Source organism: Schistocerca americana, chromosome 4 (genome assembly GCF_021461395.2).
Source record: "Schistocerca americana isolate TAMUIC-IGC-003095 chromosome 4, iqSchAmer2.1, whole genome shotgun sequence".
NCBI classification, from domain to species: Eukaryota; Metazoa; Arthropoda; class Insecta; order Orthoptera; family Acrididae; genus Schistocerca; species Schistocerca americana.
This window is the reverse complement of record NC_060122.1, coordinates 614,557,172-614,572,570: the sequence shown is the minus strand read 5'-3', so window position 1 is coordinate 614,572,570 and position 15,399 is coordinate 614,557,172. Positions and strand designations below refer to the sequence as shown.

Here is a 15,399-nt window from a genome sequence, read left to right as displayed (position 1 = left end):
ACAATCATACGGCACTGCGGAGAGACTTTTTGAACACCCCGTATAGGTGGAAATCCGAAGTAGCCTCACGGTTCACAGTCCACGCTAAACTGCCTGTTCTTCTATAACTGGCTGCGTAAGTCAGTCCAGAGGTCAGAAAACGGGCTTCAGCGGAACCATGTCCATTAAGGCACTATACAGCTCAAACCAGCCTTTAGGTAGAGATCAGATTTACTTTTTCTGTCATACACTTCATTTGTAGCTGTGAAACATAACTTTCGTCGTAAAGTACAGATTCTCCATGCGAATTTTTCATTTTTCACTAATGCGAGGTTCACTTTTCCAACAGGCATATATGCGAGCGATTGAGGTACTATAACCCTTTCTGCGAGAAAGGTAGCCTTCATTTCAACAGGAGATACAAGAATCGTAATACGAGAGCGTGCTCAAATGTACTGCCTCCGAATTTGTCACGTGAAAACTCATAAAGCTTCTTAAATAAACCAACATTAATAACATTCTGCATGTTTATTCATCATCTCTACATACAGAGTGATCGTTAAGAAAACCGACAAACTGCAGACTAGACTTGACCACTGCTTCTATGTTTCGATACAGTGTATCGATACGTGAAACTGTTTCAGTGTTTCGGAACGGCTGTGGTTCACTGTTTCGGAACAGTGGTGTTTCGTTCCGCCCCTGTCTCGGATAACCGGACCAGATTCGATCTCGAGCCAGACACAGAAACTGTATCGTTGTTTCAAAATAAGGCTGTTTCAGTCCACGTGTGCTTGGAACGGACTAATTGTATCGAAACAGTGATGTTTCATTCCGCTCTGTGTCGGACGAGATTCGGGCTCGGCACAGGTACTGAAACACAACATACCACTTCGTGACACACTTTCAAGAGTGTCCACCCTTAAGTACCTTGGCGTCACCCTCGACCGTCGCCTCTCCTGGACTCCCCATCTCCAGACAATCCAAGCCAAGGCACGTTCCCGACTCCGTCTCCTCAAGCTCCTTTCCGGCCGAACGTGGGGTCTGGACCCCTCCACCATCCTCCACACCTATAAGTCCCTCATCCGCCCTATCCTCTGTTACGCCCATCCCGCCTGGATCTCCGCCCCCCCTTCCTTTTATAAATCCCTCCAAATCCTTGAACGCCATGCTCTCCGCCTTGCCTATCGCATCCGTCTCCCTTCCCCCACGCGGATCCTGTATGACCTTATCCCCTTCCCCCACCTCCTCCTCTTCCTCGAAAGGATACGCATCCTATACACCTCCCGTCAACTCGATCCTCCTCACCCGCTTGTCTCCCCGATCCTCTCCCACCCCCGCCCGCTGCCACGCCTGTACTCCCACGTCCCACCCGGTCTCCATCTCTCCACCCTCCTTACCCTCTCCCAAGGTGGCTTCCGCCAGCTCCCCCTCCCTGATGATGCCCTCCTCCCCTCCATCTACCCCTCCTACCAACTTTGATCCTCCCACCCTCCTCCTGTGCTTGCTCCTCGGGGCACCCTCCCTCCCTTCTCTCCCCTTTCCCTCCCTCCTCCTTTTCTCGTCCCTCGTCCCCCGGGCCCCCCCCTCCCCTGTCCCTATCCTCCTGTCCCCGTCTCCTAAGCCATGGCATCCTCTTTTCCTCCCCTCTCCCCCTCCTCATCCCTGTTGCCCTCTTGGCAGGTCCCCGGACTCGCACACGCTCAGTGGACATTCGCGCGCCGGAGATCACCGCCATCAGTGTATCGTGTGTGCCGTCATGTTTAGTGTTCAGTGTTTACCGTCACACTCCATCGTTCACCAGTGCCGTCGTCTCCTTCAGTGTTTGTGCGTCGTCTCAACAGTTTGCAGTGTGGCTTATCGTCGAGTGTGAACGGCTCCGTGTTTGTTTCTCTGTGTCTCCTGTTTATTGCCCACCGTTTTGTAACTTTTATGTTTTTCTCCTGTTTTTGCTGATTGTACCTTCTATGGCTGAAGAGCAGCGTAGTATGTTGCTGACAGCCTGCCTGCTGTACAGGCTTTAAAATAACAATAAAGTAAAAAAAAAAAAAAAAAAAAAATCAAGAGTGTCGAAATCTTTTTGACAAGCAATAGCTTGAAGCTTAAGATATCCGAAAATAAAGTTTCGTTTCTAACTGACTGTCCTATTCCGAAATGGCGTAACATGTGCTTCATAAACACTAACCAAACAATGAAACAACGCATACTATTCACATTCAAAACAATAAATATGTGAAAATCATTCAGTTAAATTACACTTTTTTATAACATAAGCTTCTCTGTTCATGTACAGTAATCATATTAAGAAACGCAAGTAAGCCTACAACATTTTGAATAAGAAAAAGGCGTAGAGTGACAATTAGACATATATACAAATTTGATGTAGGTATAATTGCAAACAATCTGTTTGACATATCACTGATAGTGTAATGGTGAACGGGAAGGGCTGGGAAGCATGGTGAATTTATAGTAACGGTTCTAAACACCTTGAAACAAAATTTTTTTCTGTTATATTTTGTTATTTATTCGAATTATTTAGCATTATTTGTGAGTCTATAGTCACTGTGCCTATTATCCACAATGATTCCCTTTGTGTGCATGGAAATTAGCAGGATGGGTATATTACCCATACTAACGGAATGTGGGATCCCAGTAGCATATCTGTTGTTTCTGCAGTTTGCTCCCACCTCCAGTTCTGTTCGTGGTGCTTCTTCTGTCTTCAGCTATGGCTGTCCTCAGCCAATTGAAAAGTATGAAAGTCACACGACACGAGGCCGGCCGGGGTGGCCGAGCGGTTCTAGGCGCTACAGTCTGGAACCGCGCGACCGCTACGGTCGCAGGTTCGAATCCTGCCTCGGGCATGGATGTGTGTGATGTCCTTAGGTTGGTTGGGTTTAAGTAGTTCTAAGTTCAAGGGGACTGATGACCACAGATGTTAAGTTCCATAGTGCTCAGAGCCACACGACACGAAAAGAGCGTATTTGCTGCATGAAATACGAAACTGCCACGACGCCTAAGTGATAGTTTCATACTTTCTGCGATATGATTAGCGGTCTCGCACCTCATTTATATGGACATACTTATACACTAGACATACAAGATGATAAAATGTGTAGGTTTATTAAATTACGAAACACAAACTGTTTCACTGTTTCGAATCAGCGTATCGAAACATTATGTTGTACTGTTTCATTTGTTTCGAAACAGTTACGTGTTTCAGTTTGCCCATCTCTACTGCAGACACAGATTCCTCACAGGAAATGGAGGAGAAAAGATCCTATGAACGTGTGTCCGGAAATTCATTGTTTCCACGGTAGATAGCACCTCTGACCACGTGCCGTATGTTCCTCGTGTGTTGCGGGCTGTGTGGTTGAGGCAGCGTACTGTAAGCAGCAGAATGGTCTGGTATTCCTGTCGGGAACAAGCCGAGATGGTGTCTGTGTACGGCCAAGCAAATGACAACGGTCGAGAAGCACCACGGCTATGCCAAAACATGTAATCTCGTAAACACCAACCATATCACACAACATTTCAAGTCCTTTTTGGGTGTTAGTGTGATCATGGCTCCTTACAGATAGACGCCCGTGCAGGAAGGCGACGGATTGTGTGAACAGAGATTTGGAGGGCCGAGTTCTATAGGATATTGAGACGAACCCTAGTACGAGGGTCACTCCAAAAGAAATGTACACTTTTTTAAAATCAATCTTTTATTCTAGATGTTTGAAAGTTTTGCAGTGTATAGATACATGCTTTAGGAGCAATATTTTCATTTCTTCACATTATTTCCATCCCTCTCAACTGCCTTACGCCATCTTGGAACCAGCGCCTCTATACCCGCACGGTAAAATTCTGGACCAACCTGTTTGAGCCACTGTTTGGCAGCGTGCACAAGGGAGTCATCATCTTCAAACCTTGTTCCACAAAGAGAGACTTTCAGTTTCTCAAAGAGATGATAGTCACTTAGAGCTAGGTCAGGACTATAAGGCTGGTTTTTCAGTGTCGTCCATCCGAGTTTTGTGATCGCTTCTATGGTTTTTGACTGACATATGGCCGTGCATTGTCGTGCAACAGCAAAACATCCAGCTTTTGCCGATGTGGTCGAACATGACTCAGTAGAGTTTGAAGTTTCTTAAATGTCGTCACATATGCATCAGAATTTATGGTAGCTCCACTTGGCATTATGTCCACAAGCAAGGGTCCTTCGGAACCGAAAAACACCGTAGCCATAACTTCTCCAGCAGAGGGTGTGGTTTTGAATTTTTTTTTTTCTTGGGTGAATTTGCATGATGTCGTTCCACTGATTGCCTCTTCGTCTCTGGTGAAAAATGATGGAGCCACGTTTCATCACCTGTCACAATTCTTCCAAGAATTTCATCTCTACCATTCTCGTACTGTTCCAAAAGTTCGCTGCATACCGTTTTTCTTGTTTCTTTGTGAGCCACTGTCAACATCCTGGGAACCCACCTGGCACAAACCTTTTTTAACGCCAACACTTTCAGTATTCTGCAAACACTTCCTTCCCATATCACAACGTAGCGTGACAATTCGTTCATTGTGATGTGTCTGTCAGGAGCCACCAATTCGTTAACTCTCTGCTCATTGTCCGGAGTGTGTGCATTACGAGGCCTGCCGCTGCGAGAGCAATCCTCAATATTGCCGTGCCCGCTTTCATCACGTAACCTGCTTGCTCACCGACTAACTGTACTGCGATCGACAGCAGATGGTCCATACACCTTTTTCAACCTCTTGTGGATGTTTCCCACTGCATCGTTTTCACAGCAGAGGAATTCTATGACAGCACGTTGCTTCTGACGAACGTCAAGTGTAGCAGCCACCTTGAGGACATGCTGTGACGGTGCCACTCACGGGAACAGGTTGAACTAAGTTTGAAAACAAGCGGGAAGGATGTACCTACACACTATAAAACTTTCACATATGGAGAATGAAAACTGTATTTTTACAAAAATAGTGTGCATTTCTTTTGGAGTGACCCTCGCACAAGCGTCAGGCAAGTGGCCGGCCAACTTGGTATAAGCCTCAGTACTATTAAGTGTATCTCGCATGACAACCGGTCTATCCCTATCACCTGCAACGAGTGAAAGGATTATCCGCAATGGATTTCCCTCTACGGGAAGGATTTTGTCGACAGTTTTTGCACCAGTTCATCACACTTGTGGGATTTCTGTTATCAGTCTTCTTTACCGACGAAACAGAATTTGCCAGAACTGCCATCAGCTGCTGCACAATTGTCATCTGTGGGCTGCAGACACGGCACGTGGTCAGGGGAACATTCATTCGTCGGCGCCATGTACCGTGGCAACGATGCACTTCGGGGCACATGTTCATAAGACCTTTTTTTCTCCATTTCCGGTCAAGAATCCGCCCCCTGCAGTTTGCCGGTTTTATTCATGTTCACCCTGTATTTGAATCCCTCTGCGGCTGGAGGGGCTCTGGATTGTAGCGTGTAATATGGCGGTATGTAACGTAGATATGTAGGTGCGTGAGAAACAGCGTGCTGTAATCGAGTTTCGAATTCAGAGTTCATCCAAACATGGAAAACCCTCTCCTTCAAGATGACAATGCCAGATCACACACGATCGCTGCGACGTCTACAACAAAATGACGCCTTGGGTTCACCGTCTTAGTTCTTCCATACAGTCTCCACTTGGCCCCATCCGATTTTCATCCGTTTCCAGCACTTCAAGTACGCCTTCGAGGACATCACTTTGACAGTGATGATGGGGTGCAAGCAGATATGAGGTTTTTGCTCCGTCAACAAAGTCATTCTACAGCGACGCTATCAACAAACTGGTCTTCCTTTCTACATCTACATCTACATGATTACTCTGCAATTCACATTTAAGTGCTTGGCAGAGGCTTCATCGAACCACAATCATACTATCTCCCTAGCATTCCACTTCCGAACAGCGGGCGGGAAAAACGAACACCTAAACCTTTCTGTTCGAGCTCTGATTTCTCTTATTTTATTTTGATGATCATTCCTACCTATGTAGGTTGGGCTCAACAAAATATTTTCGCATTCGGAAGAGAAAGTTGGTGACTGAAATTTCGTAAATAGATCTCGCCGCGACGAAAAACGTCTTTGCTTTAATGACTTCCATCCCAACTCGCGTATCATATCTGCCACACTCTCTCTACTATTACGTCATAATACAAAACGAGCTGCCCTTTTTTGCACCCTTTCCATGTCCTCCGTCAAACCTACCTGGTAAGGATCCCACACCGCGCAGCAATATTCTAACTGATGACGAACGAGTGTAGTGTAAGCTGTCTCTTTAGTGGACTTGTTGCATCTTCTAAGTGTCCTGCCAATGAAACGCAACCTTTGGCTCGCCTTCACACAATATTACCTATGTGGTCTTTCCAACTGAAGTTGTTCGTAATTTTAACACCCAGGTACTTAGTTGAATTGACAGTCTTGAGAATTGTACTATTTATCGAGTAATCGAATTCCAACGGATTTAAGAAAAATGTAGTCGTTGCCAGAGTGATCATGTTGAGAAATAAATATGTGGACGTAATAATAAAGATGTAGAATGTTAATAACGTTTGTTTTATGTAAAATGTTTGAAGAGTTTGCAGATAAAAAATTTGGAGGCTCGCCAGCACGCCCTCGTATTAACGGAGAATAATTTTTCACACAAATTCGACAGACGTGGATAACCTTAAAAAGAATTTTGATATGTGGAACAAGTGTTCTGAGACTCAAATTTAAGTCGATAAGAGCTTCTGAACGAGAAATACATGCGTGACACGTGTTTGTAAAATCCTAATGGTTGATAACAAACTACTGTCGGCTACGTTAACCTCGGTCATGCTACCTTCAAAACAATACACATCTTCTGCGGTGCGTTCACGGTGGAGTATACCGCTGCATACGATGCGTGGCTGTGTTTCGAACATGGAGAAATACTCGTTGCAGAAACCTTCAGACGTGTGTTTACTGTATGGTGCAGCAGGAGGTAATGCCCGAAAATATGAATGAATTTTGAAAGGATTCTCCACCGGTATTATCCTGACTGGAAGACAAATATCGCCGTAGTTGGACGCTTTCCAGAAACTGCGTCGTTCAAGTGACAGAGCTTGTTAAAGCTCTCGACGTAGAGTATTGTAGTACAGTAGAATTGGAGGAGTTGGTGTTGAATTGTGTGGGAGAAGATTCGTCAGTTACAACCAGCTGAACTGCCCGTCAAATTCTCACTTCTTGGAATGCAGTGCAGAGAGAACTAGTGGAGAAGTAGTTTTACCTGTATATCATGGACAAATTGTGTAAGCATTTGGACCTAATGTTCTTTGAAAGCTGCCCTTTGGAGAACTTCATTGAAATAATTTATCTTTGTGCAAGACATTAGTCCCTGGCGAGGTGCAAAGCTACACTGAACAGGGTTTCGCCTGTTACGAATGCCACACATTGAATGCTACATAGTGAAGGTATACCTCTACGAGTCGCTATATACAATGTCATCATCGCAGATTTGAACAGCGTGCCCGAGTAGATTACCGGAAAGTGCCACTTCTGTTTATGGGAGTACTGGGTCTAGATTCATTACGAGTGTGCTATATGCACTATTTTGATGACTCTGATGTTTAACTTCGATGGTCATTTTGAGTGATGCAACATACAGGAGCTTATTGTTAGATCATGGATTGCATGTATTCATTGACCTAATATTTCATTCGCAGAGTTTTAAGTTTTATAGCTGTACCATCCTTGTGATCAAGTTAAAAACGTTGTTCAAAGAGAGAGGCTTTGTTCCAAGTTTAAGTATCGATACGGTATTTTATTTACGCATCCGTGAATGTAACCAAAAAAAATGGTTCAAATGGCTCTGAGCACTATGGGACTTAACATCTGAGGTCATCAGTCCCATAGACTTAGAACTACTTAAACCTAACTAACCTAAGGACATCACACACATCCATGCCCGAGTCAGGATTCGAACCTGCGATCGTATCGGTCGTGCAGTTCCAGACTGAAGCGCCTAGAACCGCTCGGCCACTGCGGCTAGCCTAAATGTAACCCACGCACAGTTTGCTATCCCACGTATTCATTACTACTCTCTCTCTTTCTCCCTCCGTCCGAACAAGCCTTGGAAGGCCCAACTGTACCGACCGGCCGCCGTGTCATCCTCAGCCCACAGGCATCACTGGACACGGATATGGAGGGGCATGTCGTCAGCACATCGCTCTTCCGACCGTATTTCAGTTAACGAGACTGGAGCCGCTACTTCTCAATCAAGTAGCTCCTCAGTTGGCCTCACAAGGGCTGAGTGCACCCCGCTTGGAAACAGCACTCGGCAGACCGGATGGTCACCCATCCAAGTACTAGCCCAGCCCGACAGCGCTTAACTTCGGTGATCTGACGGGAACCGGTGTTACCACTGCGGCAGGGCAGTTGGCTGTCATCACCAAAAGTATTTTCAAATTCTTTGCATGCATTTTTCAGCAAATATAAGGTAGGTTTATGTGCTGAGAATTTAAAGAATTCCTGCTGATCCTGAATATGTGTGGAGCGATTTTTGTGAATAGGTGTTAGGATTTTACGTCCTCAGTGCACTTATCCTATATATAAGAAAGGGTAAAAATGTACTTGTAGATCTTATCAGGCGATTAGAATGTGCTGATTGTAAGAAGCAGCGAACACACGTTCACCTGAGTATATGTTTCAGCTGCCATTAAGTTATTCATTACGCTATGAAGTCTTTCCTACGTCTAAGCATATCAGTCAAAGAGCAGCTAAGCGCGTTATTCTTCTTTCACGGGTCAAAATTTTGCATAAGAGGGGAATATTTTCAGGCAATTTTCACCGAACTCATACACGTTACATATTCAGCTTAGCTCAAAAAAGTGGGCCTCCTTCCTGTTGAACACAGAGTTCGGACTATCCAACGCAATATTACAGGGACGAACTTTTTTGCCGATACATGAGGCCTCCAAATATTTTCAGCTCAAATCAGTGCTGTTAATTGCAAAACATTTCGAGCGCTATAATATATTTACTGGTAGCTGAGGACATACTGGTAACGCTGATAGCAACATTTTTTTCTTTTAGTTAAATTTATGTTTCTTATAAAATGAAAATGTTAATTAATAAATTTAATCACACTTTTTAATAGAATAAGATCGTTTTATTTTTTAATACTAATCAAAATGGTTCAAATGGCTCTGAGCACTATGGGACTTAACTTCTGAAGTCATCAGTCCCCTAGAACTTCGAACTACTTAAACCTAACTAATCTAAGGACATCACACACATCCATGCCCGAGGCAGGATTCGAACCTGCGACCGTAGCAGTCGCACGGTTCCAGACTGTAGCGCCTAGAACCGCTCGGCCACTCCTGCCGGCTTTTAATTCTAATCGCATGAAAATGCGAGTAGTCACAATAAATTAAAGTGTGATGCAAAAATGCGAAACATCGAATAGAAAATAAAATACTGTCTTGTTTCTAGAGTATGAACAGTGTTGTTAGGCTAATACACACAAACATTATATATATAATTTAATTTATTTTCAAGTGATTACTAATTAAAAATAACATGTTCCTTTTATTAAAATTATTATAATATATTTGTTAAGTAGGTTCTCCACTTGATAAGAAATATAGAAGCTAAATAAAATTATAAAACATTGCTACCTGCGAAAATCGAAAAAGGAACTTAACGATTGTAAGATTCTTACGGTACTCAGTGAGTTACCGATATTTCTATTGAAACGTTCCGGTTGTTTTGCACTTACTAAGCGTTCAGTTCAGGATACTAATATCGGATCATCAACTTACAGATCCCATAAATATGTCGCAAATGTAAGAGAGAGAGACTATCTAAGGTCCCCGTGTGAAATGACCAGCATCAATTTTTTTTATCAACTTGTGACATTTGACTATACAACATCCACGTAAGACTTCAGCAGTGTGCAAACAGTCACATCACAAGCATTGCTCATTCAGGTCCTCACCCCTCCTAAAACAATTGTTTCTAAGCACCGGTTCCTTACATCAAAATGTTGAGTTTATCTTCCACTACATATATATAACTTAGACCGTAAATCATTTCAAAACCTTTTCGAGAAAAAATAGAATTTATTTGTCACCTGTGCCTTGTTGAACACTTTTAGTCGCTGTGTCATAACCTCTTCTTGCTGATGATCTAGGAGGCATCATTAATATCTTTAATGTCTCGAAAGATGTTAAAAAAGAAAGTTGCAACGAATCAACCTTGCTGAGATGACAAAAGTCATGGGACACCTCCTGATATCGTGTCGGATCTCCTCTTGCCGGGCGTAGTGCAGCGTGGCGTGGACTCAACAAGTCGTTTTAAGCCTCCTGCAAGAATATGTAGTCATTCTTCCTCTATAGCTGTTTACAATATCGAAAATGTTGCCGATGCAAGACTTTGTGCACGGACTGACCTTTCGATTATGTCCTATAAATATTCGATGGGATCCATGTCGGGTGATCTGGGTGACTAAACCACGAGCTCGAACTGTCCAGAATGTTCTTCAAATCAATCACGAACACTGCTGGCCCGGTGACAATTCCATCGTTGTTTGTCGCTAAATGAAGGCCGTCGGCCACAGCGTTGTTCGTGGTGAGAGGTAATGCCTGAAATTTGGTAGTCTCGGAACACTTTCGACACTTTGGATATCGGAATATTGAATTCTCTAACGATTACCGAAATGCAATTCCCCATGCGTCTAGCTCGAAATACCATTCCACGTCCAAAGACTGTTAATTACCTCCGTGCGAACCATTCCACGTTCAGAGTCTGTTAATTCCCGTCGAATGGCCATAATCACGTCGGAAACCCTTATACATGAATCACCTGAATGCAAATGACAGCTCAGTCAATGCATTGCGTTTTATATCTTGTGTACGAGGTACTACCGCCATCGCGCATATCATTATCCCATGACTTTTGTCACCAGTTTATAAATTTCTAACCGATTACTTTGAAGTAGTGTGTGCTTTCTGTGACATTTTTGAGATGTTTTTCGCTCCATTAATCGGACTCACCGTCAACGTAGCGATGTTATTTCAACATTCTCAGTAACAAAACGTTCCTCTTTCTTCTACAGCTACATGATGGCTATGCTGTGGATAATCTCGTCTTCCAAACTAACGACTGTGTTCACAGTACTGTTCCTACGCGTGCCTGGAACCCTACCGCACCCAGATGACATGCTAAATAAGCCATTCTTAATCTTATAGAAAATATCTAGGACTATTTGGAACGCCGGCCGCTGTGGCCGTGCGGTTCTAGGCGCTCCAGTCCGGAGCCGCGCTGCTGCTACGGTCGCAGGTTCGAATCCTGCCTCAGGCATGGGTGTGTGTGATGTCCTTAGGTTAGTTAGGTTTAAGTAGTTCTAAGTTCTAGGGGACTAATGACCACAGCAGTTGAGTCCCATAGTGCTCAGAGCCATTTGAACCATTTGAACTATTTGGAACAGCGAGTAACAGCGCGGAGTACCTGCGTCGTTTGAGACGCAATCTGCGCGGGCCCTCCCGCCGGAGGTTCGAGTACTCCCTTGGGCATGGCTGTGTGTGTTGTTCTCAGTTTAAGTTAGTTTAAGAAGTGAGTTGGATTGTTTGGGGGAAGAAACCAAACAGCGAGATCATCGGTCTTATCGGATTAGGGAGGGACGGGGAAGGAAGTCGGCCGTGCCCCTTTCGAAGGAACCATCCCGGCATTTGCCTGGAGCGATTTAGCGAAATCACGGAAAACCTGAATCAGGATGGCGGGACGCGGGACTGAACCGTCGCCCTCCCGAATGCGAGTGCAGTGTGCTAACCACTGAGCCACCGCGTTCGGTCGTTTAAGTAGTGTGTAAGTCTAGGGTCCGACCACCTCAGCAGTTTGGTCTCTTAGGAATTCACACACATTTGAACATTATTTGAACAGCGAGCAAAACATAGACATCAATATCTCCGCAACTCATTCATGAGTTATATCGTCTGGATGTGGTACACCTGAAGCAGTTTGTGGACTTGTTTCTTTGTCCTGTGCGCACATAAAGAACTGAGGTTAACATTCTTTTCCCGTCATGTGCCCATTTAAATTTGATACCAAAGAAAATGTATCGAGTGTACGAAGGATGCTTGTGTAATGTTGAAGATGAGCGGGCGAATTTGGAAATCACGTTAATGATGTACACATTTTTTCAAGAATCGCCTGGAGAACAACTCAAGGGGGAACGACAGGGTGAAGGACGAAAATATTTCTAAAAATTCCAAAATTTTTTCCGTACTGTAATCTACACAAATGGGGTTTGCTGCAATGAATAAAGCATACAGTGAGGTTTTTATTGGTACTTCTTTTTTGAAAAATATTAATATCTTCACTGTCTAATTGGGATTTTCCTGAGGCAGCTTTGAAAGTAGGTAAATTGACGGTTGTCGCTGTAACTCCTGTTGTGGTTATCTGAAACACGAAACCGACATATCACCCTGATCCTTACAGACGTAATTTTAGTTCATCGAAGGAATTTGCAAAAAAAAAATTTTTGGCGAAATTTTTTGGACCCCTGTTTTTTGGCCGAAAAAACTAAATATAAACATAAAAAAATCTGCTACGATCAAATGAAGAAAATTCAATTTCCTTCAAGGGAAATCAAAAATCATTAAAATCGGATGAAAATTGTAGCTTGGGTGACGACAAACATGCTAGTGGATGGCCGCTTTCTGCTACTTTGACCTGAAAAGCCCTCATTTTCGTCCGGAAAGACCTTTACGTCTCTGAGCGCATCTTCACAGAATCGGCACATTTCATCGCCGGTTTTTATTTGAGGGGTGTTTCCCGCATGCATTAATGCAGTATCGCCTACCTTGAATACATACGGACAAATTTGAAGCAATGGTGATAATTTCTCTTCGGTTGGATGTTATTTTTGGAGCGTATCTCCAAATGAGAATATTGAAACTATCGTTGACATTTTGAGTAAAAGCGCCCAAACAACGATCCAGCAAATCAGTTTTACTCAAATCGGTATAAATAGGATGGCATCGAAAACGACTTGTGGCAATGGGGTTTTGTGTTGTTCACACTCGGTTTCAAACGCTCACAGAATCGTGTGTAATATTTTGGGGAATAATTCCTCAATGTTTGTACATTCGAATTCCGTAATAAAAAGAATTCGAGTTTTTTTGAACCGTCACTCAATTGTTCCCTGCTCTTAAGACTACTCTCGAATTGCCTGACTTTTTAACAGCGCAGGAAAGATGTGCGTGAATCTCGTGCCGCACATAATGGCGGACCGCCTGGAGAGGCAGTCTTTCAGCTCTTCCTTCCTCCTGTATGTTTGAGAGGCGCTAGGGAACGTCACGGCCCCGCTCTCGCTACGGACGGACTTTGGCTCCGGGCAAGTGAGTTAGCGCCTCCATTAAGCAGAGTAACGACGTTACCCTAGCCGGGGGTAACTGCGACCCGTTTCACGGGCCCTGCAGCTCCAATCTCGCCCGCCACGTGCGGCTACCGTCCAATCCAATTCAATCCAGCCAGGAGGGCGGGAGGGGGAGGGAGGGGGAGGGGGTGTGCACCTCTCGCTGCCATTATCCACTGTGTTTTTTTCAATATTTTTTATCGCCGCCTCCTAAATGCGACATCTATCATTAATAGGTCTTGAAGCTTGCCATGTCAAGTGGCGAAATTGATTCACTGGGTAGCTCGAAGGCTGCCTGTACACATACCGTCCGCTGCATTGAAGAGTGAAACGAATGGATAGTTACGTAAAAACTTGTTGGTCGAAATACTGCGTCAGATCCCAGTAAAATACCAAATTTTCATTGTCAGCCACCATCCTCGTCTCACCAGAGGCCATAAAATTGGAGAGACTCCCTATTTTACGTTCAAAGGACAGTAGCTGATTGACTAACTTAGGTCGTAAGAATGGAATCATTACGAATCTCATGATACTCACACAAAACCTTTGATGACAACAGTGGTGAATGTCATCGAAAGGTTGGGTTTTCAGACAGAATCAACGCAGTATGTTAACAGAGCACATTTTATCCGAGGACTACGTTGCGAAAGACAATATAGTCAGTTGAGAAAATGATTACAGAAACAGCTCCTATCAAAAATAAATATTTATAAGGAGAGCAAAGAAACCTCCTAGTTGATTTGATATACTTTAGGTCTCAATTATACTTCCCTATCAAAAAAAAATATTTATAAGGAGAGCAAAGAAACCTCCTAGTTGATTTGATATACTTTTGGTCTCAATTATACTTTTCATGTTGTTTCCTAGAACTAGTTGAAACGTTCCTACATCTTTCTGATAATGTACACTGAAGCAAAACAACAAGACTGAAACTCCTCGGCATATTAAAACTATTTGCCATACGGAGATCCGAACTCAGAACCTGGTCCTCCGCAAGCAGTGCTCTCATCGACATAGACAAGGGGCGCGGTTCACGTCATTAACCCCCCGCCGGCCGGGGTGGTCGGGCGGTTCTAGGCGCTTCAGTCTGGAACCGCGTGACCGCTGCGGTCGCAGGTTCGAATCCTGCTGTCCTTAGGTTAGTTAGGTATAAGTAGTTCTAAGTTCTAGGGGACTTATGACCTCAGGTGTTCAGTCCAATAGTGCTCAGTGCCAGAGCCCCCAGCCCCCCTTTCCGTTATTTAGGAGAACTTTTGCGATGTTTGGAAAATGGAAGAATGGTTATGACAGTAGCGAATGTCTGAGGAAGGAAAGGTGTTTTGATCCGTGCGCAGATAGCTCAGCCGGCAAGAACACTTCTCGTGAAAGGTGAGGATCCATTTCGAGTCTCGGTCCAGCACACAGTTTAAATCCGCCTGGAAATTTCAAAATAATGCACAGTCCGCTGAAGCATGGCAGACTGACTGCGGAAACAAGAAACACTTTTTTGTGGCACAGCTCTTGACGACAGAGTCTGGTCCAGAATGAACCACTGTTGAATCCTCAGTTTCCTTCGCAGTGTGAAAATACGCACAAAAATGTAGGTGTTGCATGCCTCAGTTTCATTCACCTTTAAACTCTCCTTGTTACCACACAAAGCAAAATGTAAAAATAATCTAAAACGAACGACCTTTAGTCTGAAACCAATAGGATACAAATATATACAAAAAAAAATTTTGTACAAACAGGCTTTGCAGACCCAACGGTACTGACCAGTCGCTATGCCGTCCTTCGCTCAAAGGCTCATTAGATGCGGATATCGAGGGGCCTGCTGCTTGCGTGCCTCTCCCCCTGTCGTTGTGAGTTTTCGACACCGGAGCTGCTACTACTTCTCACTCAAGTAGATCCTCAACTGGCCACACAAAGGCAGAACAGACCCCGTTTGCCAACAGCGTTCGTCAGACCCGCACGGTCACCTAGCCAGTGCTAGCCAACCCCGACAGCACTTCAATTTTGTGATCTCAAAGGAGCCGGTCTTACGACTGCA

At 44.2% G+C, this 15,399-nt stretch overlaps 1 protein-coding gene and 1 pseudogene across 3 annotated transcripts in view; both read right to left on the bottom strand.

The window, feature by feature from the left end:
• The window catches only part of LOC124612790 (neural proliferation differentiation and control protein 1), a 1,069,883-nt gene that overhangs the window by 678,947 nt on the left and 375,537 nt on the right, over positions 1–15,399 (bottom strand). The window lies entirely within an intron of this gene.
• LOC124614337 lies at positions 8,280–8,397 on the bottom strand (annotated as a pseudogene).